The 22,461-nt window shown below is 41.0% G+C and overlaps 1 long non-coding RNA gene across 3 annotated transcripts in view; it reads right to left on the minus strand.

Moving 5' to 3' along the window:
- Nucleotides 1–22,461, minus strand: part of LOC102549042 (uncharacterized) — a 96,744-nt gene that overhangs the window by 39,346 nt on the left and 34,937 nt on the right. The window lies entirely within an intron of this gene.

Here is a 22,461-nt window from a genome sequence, read left to right on the forward strand (position 1 = left end):
GAGCCCACTTATAATTTACGAACTTTTGCCATACAACATTCGCAAAACAATTACATAAAGATTAATTAGCAAATTCCCGAAACAGTAGTAAACAGCAAAGTCGTTTAATTAAAACCATTATCTCCAAATCTGAGCGTTAATAACAGTTGTAGCCCAGGGAGGATTACAGACATGCAGGCTTAGGGTGGCAGCAGGGGAAAATATCCTTCCCTCCTAGCATCCAGCCTGCCCAGGAGCTGGGTGTCTGCTCTTCTGGCTAATTTCTCCTGAGGAGTCTCTGGCCATTGTCCTTGGGGGTTGGGATGGGGAGGGGGATGGGGTGTCCAGTCTCTTTGAGGGGCTTCTGTGGCTGTGGCTTTTGGAGACCAGTGCAGATAAGCCTGTTAACAATTGCCTGCCTCCAACAAAAGGCCTTTCATCTTCAAAAGAGGCAGCAGGTGGTTCAAACAATAAGACTTTCTAGAGGGGAAGTCATGAAATCTGGAATTATGGGAAAACACCAGCAACAATGGCTGTTGTCTTTCAGAAAATACTGTCAAATTTACTCTGATCCCAGACCCCTTATCCTGAACTGTGAATTAAGGATCTAGCAAGGGAGCCAGTGAAAAGGCAATTTAATAGCAGTGACTGTTCAGTGAGCACACCCTGCCAGCTCCCATGTTGACCTAAGAGCCTTGAAGAGAGTCTGTCTTTATTCTTAAGCTGAAGGAACCGAGTAGCCTGTGAGAGGTCTGCTCTATCACGCTGAGGCCTTTGTGCTTTCTTTATATATTCACAGATCCCCTTTGGTGGTCTGACAACAATAAACACTTAACCCACTTACTTAGGAGTCTGTGATCAGTGTGAGCCCAGCGAGAATCATTATAGAAACTGGACTGATTGCTCTCTCCAAAGTGCTTTGAATGGATGAATCCCAACTCAGCCCAGACAGTTGATGACTCTGGGACTCCACCCAGAGGAGCAGCTGCTAGGAAGAGTCAGACCAACCAGAAGACACCACACAGGCTGACCTGTCCTTTCTCCACCCCGTGGATGCATGTTTGTGTATGTGCACACATACCCACCCTGCAGAAACCAGAGACTGTAGGGAGTCTTCCTCTAGCCCTCTACTCTGCATCCTATGCGATTTAATTAAGTAAGAAGGGAAGCTTTTGAGATAGGTCTCACCACGATCCACCTGCTTCTGCTGTCCAAGTACTGGGGTTAAAAGCATATGCCACTGTGTCTGATGTTTCTAGTTTTGAGACAGGGCTTCTCACCACCAATCCTGCGTTTTAGACTAAGCTAGCTGGCCAGGGAGCTCCTGGCATCTTCCTGTCTCTATCCTGCAATGCTAAGGTAACAGACATACATAGTCAGATCCTACTTTTCTATGAGTGCGGGGGATTTGAACTCAAGTCACCTTGCTTTCATAGCAGGTGCTTTTACCCACTGAGCCATCTCCCCAGCCCTCTGTCCCTAGCCTGCAGCCCTAATTGAAACATGTTGTCTGGGAAACCACCTCTGACTAGCCCATTCACTCCACCCCATCCTGCATAAGCAATCAGGACCCTGAATATTTATTTGCTTTCTCCTAACACAGGGCCCTGCCCTGCACAGCAGAGGCAGACTGTCTGCCTGCAGCCTGGCTCTTTATTCTGCTGCACTCCAGAAATTATGCAAATCACAGCTATTAGTGTAACAGCTTCTGCAGATTTCAGAAGGAAAAGGGGGAAACGCAACCACAAAAAAAAAAAAATCCCTGTGCTTGGTTAAAAGACCATGAATTTCCCCATTCTCCTTGTTCTCTCTTGTCAATATGATATTTATGCACCAGAAGCCTGGTTTTTTTCAGTCGATGAATAACTATAAAAGAGACATCAGTCAGTCATTAGAAACCTTTGCAAGTGCAGTTGGGAAAGTGAAAAACCCAGCTAGGACCAAGGTGGAGGGTGGGAGGGAGACAGTAGGAGACCTTAGGTCTCTCAGTAGGGATACACTGTGGAGGGCCCAGGGCTGAGAATGGCTGGTGTGGATGTGGGACAAGATGAGCCCAGATCCACTTTAAAGGTTCAGCAGTCCTTTCATATGCCACATTCCTCCTGTTCTCTCATGCTGCATACAACACTGGAAGTGAAGAAGCCAGGGGCTCTATAAACCCTCCTCCCTTTACCTCAGCCCCACACAGTCACAGACTTGGTGCCCAGGGACAGCAAAATAGGAACCATTGTACCTCTTTGTAAACACTGTGGCTTTCCATGCCTGAAAGGAAGAAGTACATTTGTGACCCTTGGCCCTCAGAAGGATAGGAACTTCACTAGCTTGAGTTCACCCTGCCAGGAAGAAGCAGTTGTCATGCTGTGATTCCTCCCCCTTCTCTCTGCTCTCCTCCCAAGAGATCCCTGTCAGAAAAGGCAAGGGCATCAGCAATGCTACCAATTTGGTTGCCTCCCCACAGAGCAAGAGTTAAAGGCTCCTATAGGCCTACAGACAGGACCCTTTGGAAAAGCCCTGTCTGTCCTCCTTTTGGCCCACTTTAGAGTTCTATGCAGCACATTCTCCTGGTTCTGATGTGAACTCTGCAAGTAATCATTTGATCCAGTTTCACAGAGACCACCCCAAGGGGCAGCGCAGAGTATGGACCATAGATGGGAGAGGATGCATGATGAGGCACCATGCTGCTCCACACCCCCCTGGAATGTACTTTGTTCACATTATGCCAGGTCCTACACCTGAATTCTGTGGTCCATGGAAGTGAGTGTCTTAGTATGACTTTTGGTTCTTTTTCATTCTATATCCTTCATTCTTGTTCCTTGAAATCTCTATTCGATATCCTTTACCCAAAATGTTATCCAAGGCCAAGAGAGAAGACAGACAGGGCTGTAAGTAATACCTACATCTAATGCCACACACAAAACAAAATCCTGGTGGAACAGAGACTTCAATATAAAACGCCAAAGCTTGAAATGTCCAGAAATGTGTATTTATGATCTTGGAATAGGGAAGGGTTTCCTGAATAAATCATGGAATTGCTAACCATTGAAATATTATTATTATTATTATTATTATTATTATTATTATTATTATAATAATTAAGAACTTCAGCTAGAGAGATGGCTTAGATCTTTACAGAGGACCAAGTTTGGTTCTGATCATCCACAGTAAAAACAGCTGCTATAATTCTAGTTCCAGGGAATTTGGTGCCCCCTTCTGAGACCACACACACACACACACACACACACACTCACACACACACACACTCACACACACGCACACTCACACACACACACACGCACATCACATGCACACACACACACTTTAAAATAATTATAGTAATTAAAGAAATGCCACAAAATTCCTGGACTTGATTCCCTAGCATCACTCAAATAATAAATAAATAAAACAAGAAAAAGACCACTATTTAAGGACGACCAACAGAGTCAACTATCCTAGACTCCTGGGGGCGGGTTTGGTCTCAGAGACAGAACCACCAACAAAAGAGCATACACAGGCTGGACCTTGGTCCCCTGTACATATGTAGCAGATGTACAATTCGGTCTTCATGTGGGTCCCCCAACAACTGAAGTGGGGGCTATCTTAAAAGGTGCTAGCTGTCTGTAGAATCCATTCTCCTAACTGGCTGCCTTGTCTGGCCTCAGTGGCAGAGCATGAACCTAGTCCTTCAGAGACTTGGTGTGCTGGGGTGGGGGTCGGGGGGAAGGATGCCCAGGGGAGGGGTAAAGGAGGGGAAGGAGAAAGGAGAGGAGGGGCTGTAGTAGTGGGGAACTAGGGGTGGGAGCAGTTCCTGAATAATTTTTTTAAAAAAAGAAAATATTTGAAGAATATTTTACATAACTTTTGGTTGTCCTAATTTTCTTTCTTTCTTTCTTTTTCTTTTTCTTTTTTTTTTGTTACTATAATAAAGCACTCTGACTAAATAGAGAGAAAAGGGTTTATTTGTCTTAAACTTCCAGGTTTGAACTTTTACTTCATTATTGAAGGACATCAGGGTAGGAACTCAAGCAGTTACCTGGAGCAAAAACCATGGATGAAGGATGCCTACGGGATCTCTCTCTGTCTCTTGCCCAGATGGTTTTCTTATGCAGCTCAGACCTACCTGTCTGGAGATGGTGCTGCCCATCAATCATTAATCAAGATACTTTCTCACAGACATAGCCACCTGCCAATCTAATCTAGATCATTCTCCAATTGAGGTTCTCTCTTCTCCAGAAACTACAGGCTGTATCAGATTGAGAATAAAAACTAACCAGGGCAGGAGCTGGTATGTGGCGGCACAAGCTTGTAGTTCCTTCTCTAGAGCGAGGCTGGGAGATTACTTGAATCTGGGAGTTTGAAGTCATCCTGGGTAACATAGTGAGATTCTTCCTTTATTTCGTTTTCTTCCAAAACAGATTTTCATATAGCCCAGGCTCTCTTTAAATGGATTGTGTAGCGGAAGTTGACCTTGAACTCCTGACCTGCCTGACTTTACCTCAAAGGCGCTGTGTATGCAGGAATGTGTCCTCATGCCTAGTGAGACAAAATATCTTAAGAATTATAAATAAGGGGGAAGGAATCATTTTAAATATAGGTCACCGAAGACATACAAATAGCAATAAATAAATGAAAAGACTCTCAACCAAATTATTAGAAAAATGCAAATGAAGACTGAATGTGACTAGCAAGGAAGAAAATAAAACCCAGCAGTTGAATCAAAGCCGGAATACCTCATAGGACCAGGGCCAGCTTTAGGCACCAGCTCCCACTCACCATGTGAAGCTTCCTATGAATATGGTGGCCATGATGGCTGATCTTTAATGCCAGCTTCACTGGCAAAGAGATGCTTAAGACATCAGAAAAACACATGTCTGGGAGTATTTGTAAGGGTGAGCTGGGCATGTTTAGACAAAGGGTGCTTTACTTAATGTATTTCTGTAACTATGTTTCCAGGGGTAATTAGATCATGAGGGCTCTGACCTCCTGAATGAATACCATTCTCTCGCTGATATATTTAAAGTTTTAACAGGCTGTGGCTCTCTGTCCTTAGGCGCCTGTATCTTGCTCAACCTCTTCCTGTGATTGTTCTGTGTTCTATATCCATGATGCAAGTTTCTGTGCCATGCTCTTCCCAGGATGATGGGTCAAAACCTCAGAAACCCTGAACAAAATAAATCTCCCCTCTTTCAAGCTGTTTTTATTGAATATTTTGCCGTGTGGATGATTAGAACCAACACATGGCTGCCATGATCAACACATTGCTGTGTAAAATGAAATAACAGAAGCAAAGCATTTAGGGCCCTGTTCCACAGACAGCAAATCTGAAAGTTAATCTCTAAACAATCCCAGGCAATTCGGAGATCACATAATTGATGCTTAGCAGGACTACATTTTTTCAGGTCTTTATTTGGTGAAATTCAAAACATCTTCAAGGAATACTGATGTGACCTACATGGGCAGGAATGGTTTCTTTGAGCAGTAGATCTGTTTACCATAGCATACCCTTAAGCATAGACTATGTTAGCTGAATGAAAGTCAATATGATCAAAAATATCTAGAAATAAATGCAGTGGTTAATGGAGAGTGGCTTTAGAAACTGGAGAAAAGAACTTGGGAGGAGCCCAGGATTCCAGATGTTATGTCTTTGCCATGTGTTTACAGAGGGTAGGATGTTCCAGGGCCTGTGGAATCCAGCAGGGTGAGGCAGTCTAAGTGTGGTAGGCCTTAGTGTGCTTGTCTTCAGAGACTGGCCCATGAAGGCACACTAAAGAAGATCTCTGGCAATGTCTTACGGAGTAAGGAAAGTCAAGACATATTCCTGGACCCAACAACATCCGTGTTCTCTCTGATATTCATATAGATATCAGAGTCCTCAACTGTGAGAAGGTCCAAGTGTCAAGAACTATCTGTTACACTGTTACCTTGTTACAAGTGTCAAGAACTGTCTGTTACACTGTTACCTTGTTACAAGTGTCAAGAACTGTCACACTGTTACCTTGTTACAAGTGTCAAGAACTGTCTGTTACACTGTTGCCTTGTTACAAGCTCCCCCATTAGAATTAGGGGATCCATCTTTGGTGCATCCTGGATTAGGCAGAGGCTCCCATGTGCTCACCAGACACCACATGTCAGACATTGTACTCAATTATGAATACTCTCCAATTCCATGCAAAAACCGGAAGAGAAGGGGGTTAGAACTAAGAGAGGAGGTTCTCAAGTTACAGCACCTGTTGAAGGACCTGTGTGGGCAAAAGACACCTCAAGGCTGAGTTCTCGGCACAAAGAAGATTCATATGCCCCAGAGAGACAATGGGCAGGGAATAAGAGACAAAGAAGAGATAGGGGTTGAAGGAGAAGGAGAAAGGAACAATAGAGATAGGGAAGGGATATTTTCCCTGGACGGACAAAGGAGTGCCTCTGGATAGACAGGAGGTAGAGATAGCCCACAAATAAATGACAGTGTATAAAGAAAAAAGAAGGAACCTCCTTGTTAGGATAAGGTGCTTGATTTTGATTGGATATGCTAATTAGGGTGCTCAAAATGGGCCCATGATTGCTGAACTTCAATATTTTGGTAGCTAGACCTTTGTGGTAAGCCCCAGAAGGAGGAAGTGGCCTAATAAGGACCTTTGTGGCTAGCTGTAAGAATGTGATCTAATAGCTTTTAGCAAAAAAGGCAATGGGAAAAGAGCCAGGCCTGCCAGACCCACTCCATGGTAGTGGAGATTAAATGAAATCTTGTTTGAAAAAGTCCATTTGCAACCCAAGTAAAGTTGTTTCCACTGTTAGATATGAAGAGGCTTATAAGAATAGACATTGTCTAGCATGGTGGTGTGTATGTCTGATCTCAGCCTTTGGAAGTCAGGGACTAATGGAGTTCTGGGAGTTGGAGGTCTACATGATGAGTTCCAGACTAGCCAGGGTTGTATAGAGAGACCCTGTCTCTAATAAACGAAAAACAAAAATGTTCTCACTGAAAAGCAAAGCAAGAAAATGCCAGGACATATATGTGCATGTGCATAGACATACTTGCCTATGGTGTGTGTGTGTGTGTGTGTGTGTGTGTGTGTGTGTGTGTGTGTGTGTGTGTGTGCGCGCGCGCGCGCGCGCGCGCAATGTAAAGGTACATTCCGGTGAGTCTTTGGTTGAAGGTGGCAGCCCTAGTATGAATTTTGAAACAGCTTATGAAATTGTTACTATAGAACCCAGATATTTCTAGAAATAATAATTATAACCATCTTAGTCATTATTTAGCAATTACTAATGCCCCAAACATTTTACACATATCAGATTCATTCACTTTTTCTAACAACCCTATCAGCTAAGTGCTGTTTAAACTGGTTTGAGTTATACAGGGATGAAGAGATAGAGATGAAGTATTTATCGAGTGTTATATGCTAGAACTGTGAAGAGTTGAGATATGAACCCTAATGGTCTGGCTCCAGAGACTATTACCAAATTCTCAGTTACCTACACTCATATCCTGGGGAACAGGAGAAACATTGGGAGTATGGGGACATTAATTTTGGTAATAGGGACTGGAGTACTTACCAACATTATAAGAACTCAACTGAATATGGAAAACATATGCTGGAACTTTGCTGGGGCTTCATGCACTGGGGAAGTGACAAGACAGAGATGCTGCCTGTGAAGTCTTTGAATACAACTATCCATGTGAATCCAGTCCCCAGATAACTCTAGAAACCTCCTGAGAATAGAACTACCCGCAACCCCCAGGCCTTTGTCTCTAGAGCCCAGCGCAATTTTACTCCTCAAACCCAAACCTTCGAGGTTAAGATAATTGAAAGAGACCATGAATGCCTGAGCAGTCATGATTCCAAACATTTGTTCTGGCTGCTTTGAGGAAATCCCCAAAGAGATTCAGAAACCCCTTTGGAAGTGAGTTCCTGGGGAAACTGAAATCAAGGGAGAGCTTGGAAAGAGGAATGCAGGACAAGAACCCAAGCTGAGCATACAACTTTGAGAAGAATTTGAGGAGAAACAACATGTTCCTTTATCCAGACTGTCATGTCTCTGCTGAGCATACACTACACTCTGAGAGTTAAAGAAAAGATAGCTTTAAAATGAGCAAACCTCAGGCTTTAAGAGAACCTTTGTTTAGTTCTCAGTCCCCACAATAGGCAGCGTTCTGTGACTCCAGTTCCAGAGGATCCAATGCCCTTTGGTCTTCAAAATTATCTGCACGTATGCTGTGCACACACAAAAAAAAAAACAAACAAACAAACAAAAAAAAAACCACCTCATACAGGCACACAAAAAACATACATATACATAATTTATTTTAAATGGGAAAGTCCCATTTGCATGGAATTAACATTTTACTAAAGACAGACGGTACATTTTTTAAATGTCCAGTCTGCCAGAGATCTATCTTCCTGTCTAGCTTTCTCATCTCTTCTCTCTAAAAGTCAAATACTCTGGGTACACAGCACAGCAGGGAATGAAGTAGACACTTGAAGTTCTTGTTCTACAATAGAGAAAGGGATGTGTCTACTGAAAAGTAAATGCTTTTATGTTTTATGTGTCAAAGAAACATTACAACTACATCCTATAAACCTAGATAGCCTGTACTTCCAAGAAAGCATAATATCACTCTGGTTATAGTAGGGTACAGGTGAGTTCCCTAGTGTAAAAAAAATAACTCCTGTGTCTAGGCCTCTGAGCTGAGCTTTAGTCTGGGGGTTTATCTTCATGCATAGAGGCACATGGTATGAGGCCAGATCCACTCTCACTTTTCAATGTCCCTGCCACTGGATTGCCAAGCAGGCTTCATATTTTTATTATATTCCAGGTCACTATGGAAAAAGTTCAAATTTAAAAGGTGGGTGGTGGACACTTGAGAAGTCTCTGAAGGAAAGAAGCAAGGAGTACTATTAGATGATATTCTGGCTGAGCATCTTGACTCTGGGAAGCAATAAAGGCCAGTGGGAAGACCCTGCTCACTGAGATTGGGAGTGTCAAGGACACCATCTCAGAGCAAGATTTGAAGAGGGTGAAAGAACTTAAGGCGGTAAGTATTCTATTTCACCTTCATAAGGAATTTGAAGAGAAACCTGTTTGAGGCACATTATGGTTTGAATATATGGGATGCTTACTTAGAGACTCACACACAGAATACTTGTTTCTTAACACATGTTACTGCTGTTTTGGAAGATTCTGAAAACTTTAAAGTGGAGGAAGTGGATCACGGTGTCAGTCTTCAGCCTTATTCTGCACCTCCGCTTCCTTTCTACCATGCAGTGAAGAATCTGCCTTACCACAGGCACTCAGAACTGGAGTGATCTCCCTTACCACAAGCCCAGAATCAATAAATCCAGTGATGTAGGGCAGAACCCTCTAAAGTCATGAACAAATGCCAATAGCTCACATCAGACATTCTGTTACAGCAACAAGAAAGCTACTGCAAGAAGCTAGAAGATTCTATAGTCTGAAGAGGAGGACTGAGAGAAATGGCCTGTCCCTAAAATAAATCGGTACAGAATTTCTTTTTCCTGAAATGAGTCGTATCAGTGAAAGAACAGTGCAATATGTTTTGAAGAAGAGGAATAAGAGGAGGAGGAGGAGGAAGAAGATGAGGAGGAGGAGGTAGAAGAAGAAGAAGAAGAAGAAGAAGAAGAAGAAGAAGAAGAAGAAGAAGAAGAAGAAGAAGAAGAAGAAGAAGAAGAAGAAGCAGCAGCAGCTTCAGCCATCAAGGCAAAGTTCAAACCTAGTGTAGTGGGTGTTCACTGAATGAATACATGGATGAACCTGCTGTCACATGATGACTGGTCATTCTTAGTGCTGACACCTCAGCTGCCCTTTTTTTCTGGAAACCCTCCTGTCACGTGTACTTTTAATTGTCAACTTTATAGGCTTGGAAAACACCTAACATAAGTGAAACACAGAATTGGATATGTCCATGAGGGTGTTTCCAGTGATTAGATCATGATGGCTTTGACTTGATTGATAGAAACTGTTTGTTAGTGGATTTAATGTTCCAAACGGTTATTGAGAAGTAGTTTGTCTGGGAAAGATGGAGTGTAGTAGGAGGAAGTTGCTCACCCAAGAGACAGTATGCCTTCTAAGGATACACTACCATTTCCCACTCCCTATTTCCGGGAAGTCAGAAGCTCTTGTCCACCAGGCCTTCCTCATCACAATTCTCTGCCTCACCAAAGGGTCAGAAACAATGACTTTTGCTGACCAGGCTGTATCATTACTAAAACTGTAAGTCAAAATAAATAGTTCCTCCCTTAATTTTTTTCCATATTTTGTCACTACAACAAAGACTGAAACACCTTCTCTTCTCTCTGTGCTGTGTTTTGATTGAAGTCCGTCTTTTTTCTTTAAATAGTCCTATCTATCTGTGCAGCCCATGAACCACAAAACTTGCCAGAATGTTATAATATCACTCTAAACAACAATAGTGGTGCTCACATGTTGGCATAACTAACATCTGTTGAACTGGATGTGATGCCCACTCGATAGGAGGAAAATAATGCTTGGTTATTGAAACCAAAACTGGGCTAATAAAGTCATGGGTCTTAGAAGAAAATCTACTACTGCTACTTTACTAGATAAGCATAATTCCTAACTTCATTAAAATGTATTCTTATATCCAGACCTAAGGATAGCCCTCACCCCTTATAAAAGAAGCTTCTCTTTAAAGCAAGTGAAAAGCATTAGAGAAAACCACAACTGGACCCAGGGCAGAGATCAATGGATTGTGGGGAGCCTGGTTCAAATGGATATGTCTATAATACAGCTCGAATACCTAAGGCCAATCTCAGAAAAAAAATGGCTAAAAGATTATAAGAGCCAGAAGCCCAGGAAGTCTGCTGTGAGAATGTGTCTCTTCGAAATGGCTGCTTAAACAAGACATAAATAGTGACAAAATCAAGACATGCTAATCTGGAAGGAGAAAAGAATCTCATAGGGTCCCACTCTTAGACAAAGAGCTATAGGCAACTAATGACTGCAGGGAGAGGAGAATTAACCTCTCCCAGGAATAATTCCTCTAAATGGTTATCTAATACAAAGTAATCATCCCTGAAATCTTATACATACAAACGACAAATACAGACTCAGCAGGCTGTATTTATATATTTTGCAGCTCTCTCCCTTCTCTCTCCCTCTCTCCCCTTCTTTTCCCCTCTTGTCTTCTCTGTCTCTCCGTGTGTGTGTCTGTGTGTGTGTGTGTGTCTGTGTGTGTGTGTGTGTGTGTGTGTTTTACAGAGTGTAGTAGTTGAAGAGGCCAAAAGAGGGAACTAGATTCCCTTGAACTAGAATTACAGGCAATTTAAGCCATGATGATGAGGGCCCTGAGAACCAAACTTGGGTCCTCTGCAATAACAGAAACTGATCCCTCTCTCTAACCCCCTAGAGCAGTGTCTCAATTCTCTCCTCCAGGATAATTCTCTGTCCTATTCTCTCTTCTAAGCTTGTCAATGTTCTCCTCAAATGTTGCCCCTCAGCTCCTCTGTCTTACTACTTCTGGCTCCTGGCTAACCCCCAGTCCTGAGTCTTTGTATGTACAGCCTTCACCATTTGTGGGGGTTGGTTTAGTTCCAGAATGGGTTCTTACAATATAATCTAGGTGTCACTTCATTTTTTGTCTAAGATCATGCTTAGTTCATGCCGCCTGAGAACTCAGCATCCCCCTGCCTCAGTCGCTCAAGTGCTGGGATTACAGGCATGGAGCTGCATTGGCCTTTCTTCATATTCTTCAAGCAGTTTCATGTCATTTGTTGCTAGCACAGTTGCTTGCCTTTCTGTGACAAGGCTTAAGCGCCATAAGAGTAGAGCCTCTGTTCCGTGACATTGAGACTCATGGTTCTAGAACAATGCATCTTGAAGGGTCCCTATCATTCCAGCAGCTGTGTGAGCGGGGAAGATCAAGCTCTTTAAATGTCTGTTGTATAAATTGTGGATAGGGTGGTACTTCGCTTTTATACAGCTATGGCCAAATTCACTCTGGGTTTAAGATCCTGAAATAGAAGAATATCCAGCAACTCTTATTCGGGTGCATCATTGGGAATATTGCCTTTGAATCCCATTTTATAAACCAGACAGCTGAAGGGGAAATTGAACAAAGGAAAGCGATGTATGTATATGCAATAGATATCCTGGGTTTTTGTTTGCTTGTTTATATTGCAGGGAGGATGTCTCACTATGGAGCATACTCGCCATAAACGCATGACCTTCCTTCAATAGCCTTCCTCCTGAGCATTCAGAAGACAGGTGTCTGCTATCATTCCCAGCTCAACAACATTTTCTTGATTGTTATAGTTACTTGACTTTGTAAAATAATAATAAGGAAAGTGCTGGGGTTAGAGACATACATTTTAAATTCAAGTGATCAGGAAGCAGAAGCAGGTGGATCTCTGTGAGTTCAAGGCCAGCCTGGTCTATATGGTGTTCCAGGACAGGCAAGGCTATATAGAAAGAGCCTGTCTCCAAAGGGAAAAAATTAAAATAAAGAAGAAATTAATGGGGAGAATGAAATAAGGCTTAGAAAGCTGAACAAGTCTTTATCTTTATATAAAACTGACTGAGAGGGTTAAACTAAAACAAATTAAAATAGAAGTAACATTGAAATCTTACTAATCAGAAGCAAGGGTTTATTGAGCTGAAGAAAATCAAACTGGTTGAAATGGATGGCTTTGTTGAGATTAAGGGAGTAAGGAAAGGAAACTCCCTGGGTTTAGGATTTAGAATGTGTGTCCTCCAGGCTCTTACTCTCCATATGCCTTTGATTAAAGGAGCTTTGGTCAGCTCAGTGCCTGTCAGAATGATGGGAGGAGGGCGCTGCCACACCTACAGGTATTGGTCATTTGGGTCACATGATATTTCAGAACCCCAGTGGCAATGAGATTGCTGGTACACATCCATAGAGGAGTATGCCAGGGACGGAAGTTTGTATGACCTCAGATGCCCCTGCCTTGCTGAGGCATAAAGGTCCATTACTCTTGAGAACAGAGGCAGAACCGTGGTCAAGGCCAGTGATGGCTGCATGGGACATACACAAAGTACTGAGACAAAGACAAGGCAGGGGAGTCAAGGAAACCAGGGCAGTAACAGTGAGCGAACAAGAAACTTACAAATTTTCGAGGGAAAACATTAGTGTTCTTCAAGAACTTTGAGACTTGATCCTGGGAAGAACCCAATAATATCAAAAACTTTTGTAACCCTAGTTATGAAAAATAGAGGGATAAAGAAAATTAGAATTAAGAAAAAGCACATAACATATGCTGATAAAGTAATTATGATTAGGAGATAATATTATGCACAGTTATATGCTAATGAATTCCATCAACATGTAAAAATATAGTGCTGAAAATAATAAATTAGAAAAATTTGATCAAGAGGAAGCAAGATCCTGAAATGGACTAGAAGTCTTGGAAGAGACAGGAGAGTGTGTCTACACACTGCCCTGGAAGGTGATGTGTAATGACCATGGATGTGTAGTGACTGAGAGATGTGTAATGACCATGGATGTGTAGTGACTGAGAGATGTGTAATGACTATGGATGTGTAGTGACTGAGAGATGTGTAATGACTATGGATGTGTAGTGACTGAGAGATGTGTAATGACCATGGATGTGTAGTGACTGAGAGATGTGTAATGACCATGGATGTGTAGTGACTGAGAGATGTGTAATGACCATGGATGTGTAGTGACTGAGAGATGTGTAATGACTATGGATGTGTAGTGACTGAGAGATGTGTAATGACTATGGAATCCTTCTGAACTTAAGAAAACATACAAGTTCCAGCCTATAAATAGGATAATAAGATAGAGGAAAGTGTAAGTCACTCAATTTATCTTATAAAGTCTATTAATAAAATTTGGCCCAACTCCCATAAAAATAGATCTCTAGTATTTATAAAAATATAGTTGAGCAGAGAATATTTTTTAATATAATGGCAAAACAGAAAACCACTGGTGGGTGACTGGAAAGATAGAGATAGGTAAGTGGCTAAGAGCTGCTCTTGAAGAGTTCACAGGTTCCATTCCCATCACCAGCATGAAGGTTCACAACCATCGATAACTCAAATTCCATGGGATCTAGTAGCTTCTTCTGGCTTCCAAAGGCACTGCACACATGTGGTTCATAGGCAAACATGTAGTGCAAAGGCATTCAAACATACGTATAAAATAAACAAGTCTAAAGAGAATTGATTGAGGGGTTGGGGATTTAGCCTAGTGGTAGGGTGCTTGTTTAGCAAGCGCAAGGCCCTGGGTTCGGTCCTCAGCCCCGGAAAAAAAAAGACAAAGAGAATTGATTGAGGTAATATGAACTTGCGTAGTTATGTTTCACTGTAACTACTACAGTTAGAAACATAGGACATGAATTAGGAAAGAGTAAGTCAACGACTTTGTCAGCAATAGTGGTAGGATCAATTTCCTAACACATTAAGAATGCTTCAATAATTGTAAAAAGGCTACATTGTTATAATAGAAAAAATACAATAATAGAGATAATTACTAAGAAACACAAATAAGAAATAAACACAGAACATGGAAAATTTTCCACGTTCACCATAAGGTGAAAAATTGCAAGTTAAAATCTGTATGTTATGTTTTTTGCTTATTAAGTTTGCTAAAACATGATGTATTCTCTGCCATGGGCAGAACTGGGCATGGATATGATAATGGAAAATGAAATTGAGGTGATGTTTTGGAGAAGTGATGTGTCATATTTAGAAAGAGTTTTCAGTGTATGAGGAATGCCTTTGACCTAGTAGTTCCACAAGGAGGAATGGATTTTAAAGAAATGTTCAAAGGTGGATGGAAAATATCCTCCTTCTGGTGTATCTTTCAGTCTTTCTTCTAACTCAACTCAGCAGCCTAGCTCATACTCTCACAGACTCAATCTCATTGGAAAAAGCATAATTTCAAACCCACAGAAAGAAATACACGAGTAAATCAAAAGTAATCAGAGAAGGCAATTCTTATTTGTAGAAAGGGTGTTCCACAATCTAAACTGGGTTAGCAAGCACACCAGAGCAGAGAGTTCATATAAATTTTATTAAAGTGAAAGTGGGGGATTGTCACCTGTATGTCTCCTATCATTGTCCAATTCATAATTGACACTTGAAAGAGGTTAAAGGAAGGGTAAGGAATAAGCTTTTCCTGGTCATAATGTTTTGGGAATATAGCATGCCTCTTGCTAAACAAAAGTTGTACCAGGTGGGGAGATATGCTTAGCCATTTTACAAAGTGGAAAATCTTGAATTCTGCTTCTGGTTTCTATTGGCATCTGGAGCTGACCCTGTACCACAGCTCTCCATACCCAAACTCTGCCCAGACAGACTCCCAAGAGTGCTGACACATGGGCTTACAGGAGAAACAAGCTACAGTCAGAGACAGCAAGACCAGCTAAAACCAAAGATGACCAGGTGGTGAGAAGCAAGTGCAAGAATATAAGCAACAGAAACCAAACCTACTTGGCATCATCAGAACCCAGTTCTCCCACCACAGCAAGCCCTGGATACCACAACGCAAGAGAGAAGCAAGACTCTGATTTAAAATCACCTTGAGGACTTTAAGGCGGACATAAATAACTCCTTAAGTACAGGAGAACACAGGTGAAAAGGTAGAATACCTTAAAGAAGAAACACAGAAATCCCTTAAAGAATTACAGGAAAATACAATCAAACAGGTGAAGGAATTCAACAAAACCATCCAGGATATAAAAAAGGAAATAGAAACAGTAAAGAAATCACAAAGGAAAGTAGAAAACAACTTTTAAAGAAAAAAAAAGAAATCACAAAGGGAGATAACCCTGGAGATAGAAAACCTAGGAAAGAGGTCACACTACGCAAGCATCACCAACACAATACAAGAGATAGAAGAGAGAGTCTCAGGTGCAAAAGATACCATAGAAAACATTGACACAACAGTCAAAGAAAATGAAAAGTGAAAAAAAACTAACTCAAAACATTCAGGAAATCCTGGACACAGTGAGATCAAACCTAAGGATAATAGGTATAGATGAGAGTGAAGACTCCCAACTCAAAGGACCAGTAAATATCTTCAACAAAATCATAGAAGAAAACTTTCCTAACCTAAAGAAAGAGATGCCCAGAAACATACAAGAAGCCTACAGAACTCCAAATAGATAGGACCAGAAAAGAAACTCCTCCTGTCACATAATAGTCAAAACACCAAATGCACAAAACAAAGAAAGAATATTAAAAGCAGTAAGGGAAAAAGGTCAAGTAACATATAAATGCAGACCTATCAGAATGACACCAGACTTCTCACCAGAGACTATGAAAGTCAGAAGATCATGGGCAGATGTCAGACAGACCCTAAGAGAACAAAAATGCCAGACCAGGCTACTACATCCAGCAAAACACTCAATTACCATAGATGGAAAAACCAAGATATTCCGTGACAAAACCAAATTTACAAAATATTTTTCCACAAATCGAGCCCTACAAAGGAAAATAGATGGAAAACTTCAATACAAGGAGAAAAACTACATCCTAGAAAAGGCAGATAAGTAATCTTTCAACTAAAGAAAAAGAATATATCCACATAACCATAATTCCTGCTCTAACAACAAAATTTACAGGAAGCAGCAATCACTATTCCTTAATATCTCTTAACACCAGTGGAATCAATTCCCCAATAAAAAGACATAGACTAACAAACTGGATACATAAACAGGACAAAACATTTTGCTGAGGTACAGGCAATGTACCTCAGTGACAAAGACAGACAGTACCTCAGAATAAAAGCTGTAACATAATTTTCCAAGCTAATGGCCCCAAGAAACAAGCTGGAGTAGCCATTCTAATATCAAATAAAATCAATTTTCAACCAAAAGTTACCAAAAAAAAAGTTAAGGAAGGACTCTTCACATTCATCAAAGGAAAAATCTACCAAGATGAACTCTCAAATCTGAACATTTATGCTCCAACTGCAAGGTCACCCACATTCATCAAAGAAACTTTACTCAACCTCATACCACACATTGTACTTCATACAATAATAGTGGTAGACTTCAACACACCACTCTCATCAATGGACAGATCATGGAAATAGAAACTAAACAGAGACACGGTGAAACTAACAAAGCTATGAACCAAATAGATTGAACAGATGCCTATAAAATATTTCATCCTAAAACAAAATAATATACTTTCTTCTCAGCAGCTTCTGGTATTTTCTCTAAAGTTGACCATATAATTGGTCACAAAACAGGCCTCAACAGATACAAGAAGATTGAAACAATCCCATGCATCTTATCAGATCACCATGGACTAAGGCTGGTCTTCAATAACAACAAAAACAACAGAAAGCCCACATACACATGGAAGTTGAACAATGCTCTACTCAATGATAACCTGGTCAAGGAAGAAATAAAGAAAGAAATTAAAGACTTTTTAGAGTTTAATGAAAATGAAGGCAAAACATACCCATACTTATGGGACACAATGAAAGCAGTGGTAAGAGGAAAGTTCATAGCTCTGAGTGACTCCCAAAAGAAACCGGAGAGAACATACCCTATCAGCATGACAACACACCTAAAAGCTCTAGAACAAAAAGAAGCAAACACACCCAAAAGGAGTAGATGGTCTGAAATAATCAAACTCAGGGCTCAAATCAGCCATGTAGAAACAAAAAGTACTATACAAAGAATCAACAAAACCAGGAGCTTTTTTTTTTTTTTAAGGAAAAAGCACAAGATAGATAAACCCTTAGCCAGACTAACCAGAGGGCATACAGACAGTATCCAAATTAACAAAATAAGAAATGAAAAGGGAAACAAAACAACAGAAACAGAGGAAATCCAAAAAATCATCAGATCCTACTACAGAAGCATATACTCAACAAAACTGGAAAATCTGGAGGAAATGGACCGATACCAGGTACCAAAGTGAAATCAGGATCAGATAAATCATCTAAATAGTCCATTAATCCCTAAAGAAATAGAAATAGTTATCGAAAGTCTCCCCCTCAAAAAAGCCCAGGACCAGATGGGTTTAGTGCAGAAATCTATCAGATCTTCAAAGAAGACCTAATACCAATATTCAAACTATTCCACAAATACAAATGCAGGTAACCCTACCCAATTTCTTCTATGAAGATGCAGTTGTGCTGATACCAAAACCACAGAAAGACCCAAGACAGAAAGAGAACTTCAGAACAATTTCCCATATGAGTATAGATGCAAAAATACTCAATAAAATTCATGCAAACTGAATCCAAGAGCACATCAAAATGATTGCTGTCTATAAACAGTGAGGGCAGGTGAAAGACAAGCCTAGAGCCTGTGATTCAACAGTAGAAAAGGAGGGCAGGCTGAGAGTTTTTGAGAGATGTAGAGATAGGAGGGAGAGGAAGAAGGAAGACTGAAGAAGATAAGGAGGACCCAGATATGTGTGGATTTAGGTAGCCACAGGTAGCTATGAATAGCATATAAGGGATAGATTATTGAATGACAATTTGCCCAATCTAAGTCGGTAGCTTATATCATTATTTATAGACTTTAAGTTCTTTGTTTGGGTGTTTTCTTGGTTGAGAATTGCTGAAAAATCTGACTGATAAGTTACAAGCCTCTAGAGGTTTGATTTTACTGGGTTATAGGGATTTGTGACAGCTAACCACGAGATGGGCGGTCGCTACATGGGGCCAGCCATGGGCACAGCGAGAAGGTCTCTGGAGTCAGAGAGTAGCCTGTGCTAGTGTGAGATGGTGCATTTATTATTATTATTATTATTATTATTATTATTATTATTATTATTATTATTTAACGCGACAATCATCAAGTAGGCTTCATCCCAGGGATGCAGGGATGGTTCAATATACAAAATCCATCAACATACTGCACCGTATAAACAAACTCAAAAAGAACTACATGATTATCTCATTAGATTCTGAAAAGGCATTTGTCAAAATTCAACACCCTTTTACAATTGTCACAAATAATATAAAATATCTTGGGATGATGCTAACCAAACAAGTGAAAGATCTATATGACAATAACTTCAAGTGGCTGAATAAAAAAAAATTGAAGAAGACTTCAGAAGATGGAAATATCTCCCAGCTCATGGATTGGCAGGATTAATATAGTAAAAATGGCCATCCTGCTGAAAGCAATCTACATATTGAATGTAATCCCCTTCAAAATTCCAACTCAATTCTTTATCCAGTTAGAAAGTGCAATTTGCATATTCATTTGGAATAACAAAAAAAAAAATCCAGGAGAGCGTAAACTATCCTCAATAATAAAAGAACTTCTGGGGAAATCACCATCCCTGACCTCAAGCTGTACTACCAAGCAATAGTGATAAAAACTGTATCATATTGGTACAAACACAGGCAGATAAACCAGTGGAATAAAATTGAAGACCCAGAAATAAACCCACACACCTATGGTCACTTGATCTTGACAAAGAAGCTAAAACCATACAGTGGGAAAAAGACAGCATTTTTAACAAAGGGTGCTGTTTCAACTGATGGTCAGCATGTAGAAGAATGCAAATTGATCTTTTCTTATCTCCCTGTACAAAGCTCAAGTCCAAGTGGATCAAGGACTTCCACATAAAATGAGATACACTAAATCCAATAGAAGAGAAAGTGGGGGAAAGCCTTGAACACATGGGCATAGGAGAAATTTTCTTGAAGAGAAACCAATGGCTTATGCTCTAAAATCAAGAATCAACAAATGGGACCTCATAAAATTTCAAAGTTTCTGTAAGACAAAGAACACTGTCATTAGGACAAAACATCAACCAACAGATTGGGAAAAGCTTTTACCAATCCTACCTCTGATAAAGGGCTAATATCCAATATATACAAAGAATTCAAGAAGTTAGACTTCAGAGAACCAAATAACCCTATTAAAATGGGGCACAGAGCTAAGCAGAGAATTCTCAACTGAGGAAACTTGAATGGCTGCAAAGCACCTAAAGAACATCCTTAGTCATCAGGGAAATGCAAATCAAAACAACCCTGAGATTCCACCTCACACCAGTCAGAATTGCTAAGATCAAAACCTCAGATGACAACAGATGCTGGCAAGGATGTGGAGAAAGATGAATACTCCTCCACTGATGGTGAGATTGCAAGCTTGTACAACCACTCTGGAAATCAGTCTGGAGGTTCCTGAGAAAATTGAATATAGTACTATTTGAGGACCCAGCTATACCACTCCTGGGCTCATATCCAAAAGATGCTCCAACATATAACAAGGACACATGCTCCACTATGTTCATAGCAGCCTTATTTATAATAGCCAGAAGCTGGAAAGAACCCAAATGTCCCTTAACAGAGGGATGGATTCAGAAAATGTGGTACATCTACACAATGGAATATTACTCAGCTATCAAAAACAATGACTTCATGAAATTCTTAGGAAAATGGATGGAACTAGAAAATATCATCCTGACTGAAGTAACAAAATCAGAAAAAAACACACATGGTATGCACTCTCTGATAAGTGGATATTAGCCCAAACGCTCGGATTACCCAAGATACAATTCACAGACCACAGGAATCTCAAGACAGATGACCAAATTGCAGATGCTTCAGTCCTTCTTAGAAGGGGGAACAAAAATATTCATAGGAGGAGAGAAAGAGACAAAGTTTGGAGAAGAGACTAAAAAAATGTCCATTCAGAGCCTGCCCCACCTAGGGAGCCAAACCATATACATACGGTCACCAAACCCAGACAATATTGCTGATGCTAAGAAGTGCATGCTGACAGGAGCCTGATGTAGCTGTCTCCTAAGAGGCTCTGCCAGAGCCTGACAAATACAGAGGCAGATACTCACAGCCAGTCATTGAACTGAGGACAGGGTCCCCATTGAAGGAGTTAGAGAAATGATTGAAGGAGCTGAAGGTGCTGGCAACCCCTTAAGAACAATACCAGCCAACCAGAGCTCTCAGGGACTAAACCACCATCCAAAGAGTACACATGGACAGACCCATGGCTCCAGCTGCATATATAGCAAAGGATGGAATTGTTGGGCACCAATGGGAGGAGAAGCCCTTGGTCCTGCCAAGGCTGGACCCCCCCCAGTGTAGGGGGATGACAAGATAGGAAGGCAGGAAGGGGTGGGTGGTTGGGTGGAAGAATAACCTTATAGAAGAAGGGAAAGGGTAATGAGATAGGGACTTTATGGATGGAAAACAGGAAAGGGTTATAAATTTGAAATATAGATTAAAAATATCTAAAAAATTACATTAAGCAAAAAAAAAAGAAAAGAAAGAAAAGAAAAGAGAAAAAAAGAGAAATGTTCAGCATCCGTAGTCATCAGGGAAATGCAAATCAAAACAAGCCTGAGTTTCTACCTCACACCAGTGAAAATGGCTAAGATCAAAAACTCAGGTGACAACAGATGCTGGCAAGGATGTAGGGAAAGAGGAAAACTCCTCCATTGTTGGTGGGATTGCAGACTGGTACAACCACTCTGGAAATCAGTCTGGAGGTTCCTGAGAAAATTGAATATAGTACTATTTGAGGACCTAGCTATACCACTCCTGGGCATATACCCAAAAGATGCTCCAACATGTAATAAGGACACATGCTCCACTGTGTTCATAGCAGCCTTATTTATAATAGCCAGAAGCTATAAAGAACCCAGATGTCCCTCAACAGAGCAATGGCTACAGAAAATGTGTTTCATTTACACAATGGAATTCTACTCAGCTTTTTAAAACAATGACTACATGAAATTCTTGGACAAATCTAGAAAATGTCATCCGGAGTGAAGTAGCTCAGTCACAAAAGAACACACATGCTGTGTACTCACTGATAAGTGAATATTAGGCAAAGAGCTTGGAATACCCATGATGCAACTCATGGACCACATGAAGTTCAAGAGGAAGGAAGTCCAAAGAGTGGATGCTTCAGTCTTAATTAGAAGGTGGAACAAAGAATCAAGGGCAGTAGCGGGTGTTAGGGACTTGGGAGAAAGAGAGGTAGGCAAAGGTAAAAAGGGGCAGAATCTGGTATGGAAGGAGATAGAGGAGATGTACAGAGGGGCAGGAAATTGAACAGAGCTGTGTAGTAATGGGGGAATCGGGAACTGGGGTTACCAACTAGAAAGTTCCAGATGCCAGGAAAGCAAGAGTCTCCTAGAACCCCACGGGGATGACATTATCTAAAATTCCCCCAAAAGGGGAGGGAGAACCTGTGGAGACCATAAACTATAGATTAGGCATGACTCACCATTGAAGGATAGGGCTACCCATCAATGTCCAAAATTTTAACCCAGAATTGCTCCTGTCTAAAGGAAATACCAGGCCAAAGAGTAGAGCAGAGACTTAAGGAAAGGCCATCCAGAGAACTCCTCCACCTGGGGATCCATCCCACATACAGACACCAAATCCAGACAATATTGCTGATGCCAAGAACTTCTTGCTGACAGAAACCTGATGCAGCTGTCTCTGGATCCTGACAAATACAGAGGTAAATGCTTACAGCCAACCATTGCACTGATCACAGAGACCCCAATGGAGGAGTT

This window comes from Rattus norvegicus, chromosome 1 (assembly GCF_036323735.1).
Source record: "Rattus norvegicus strain BN/NHsdMcwi chromosome 1, GRCr8, whole genome shotgun sequence".
In the NCBI taxonomy this organism is placed as follows: domain Eukaryota; kingdom Metazoa; phylum Chordata; class Mammalia; order Rodentia; family Muridae; genus Rattus; species Rattus norvegicus.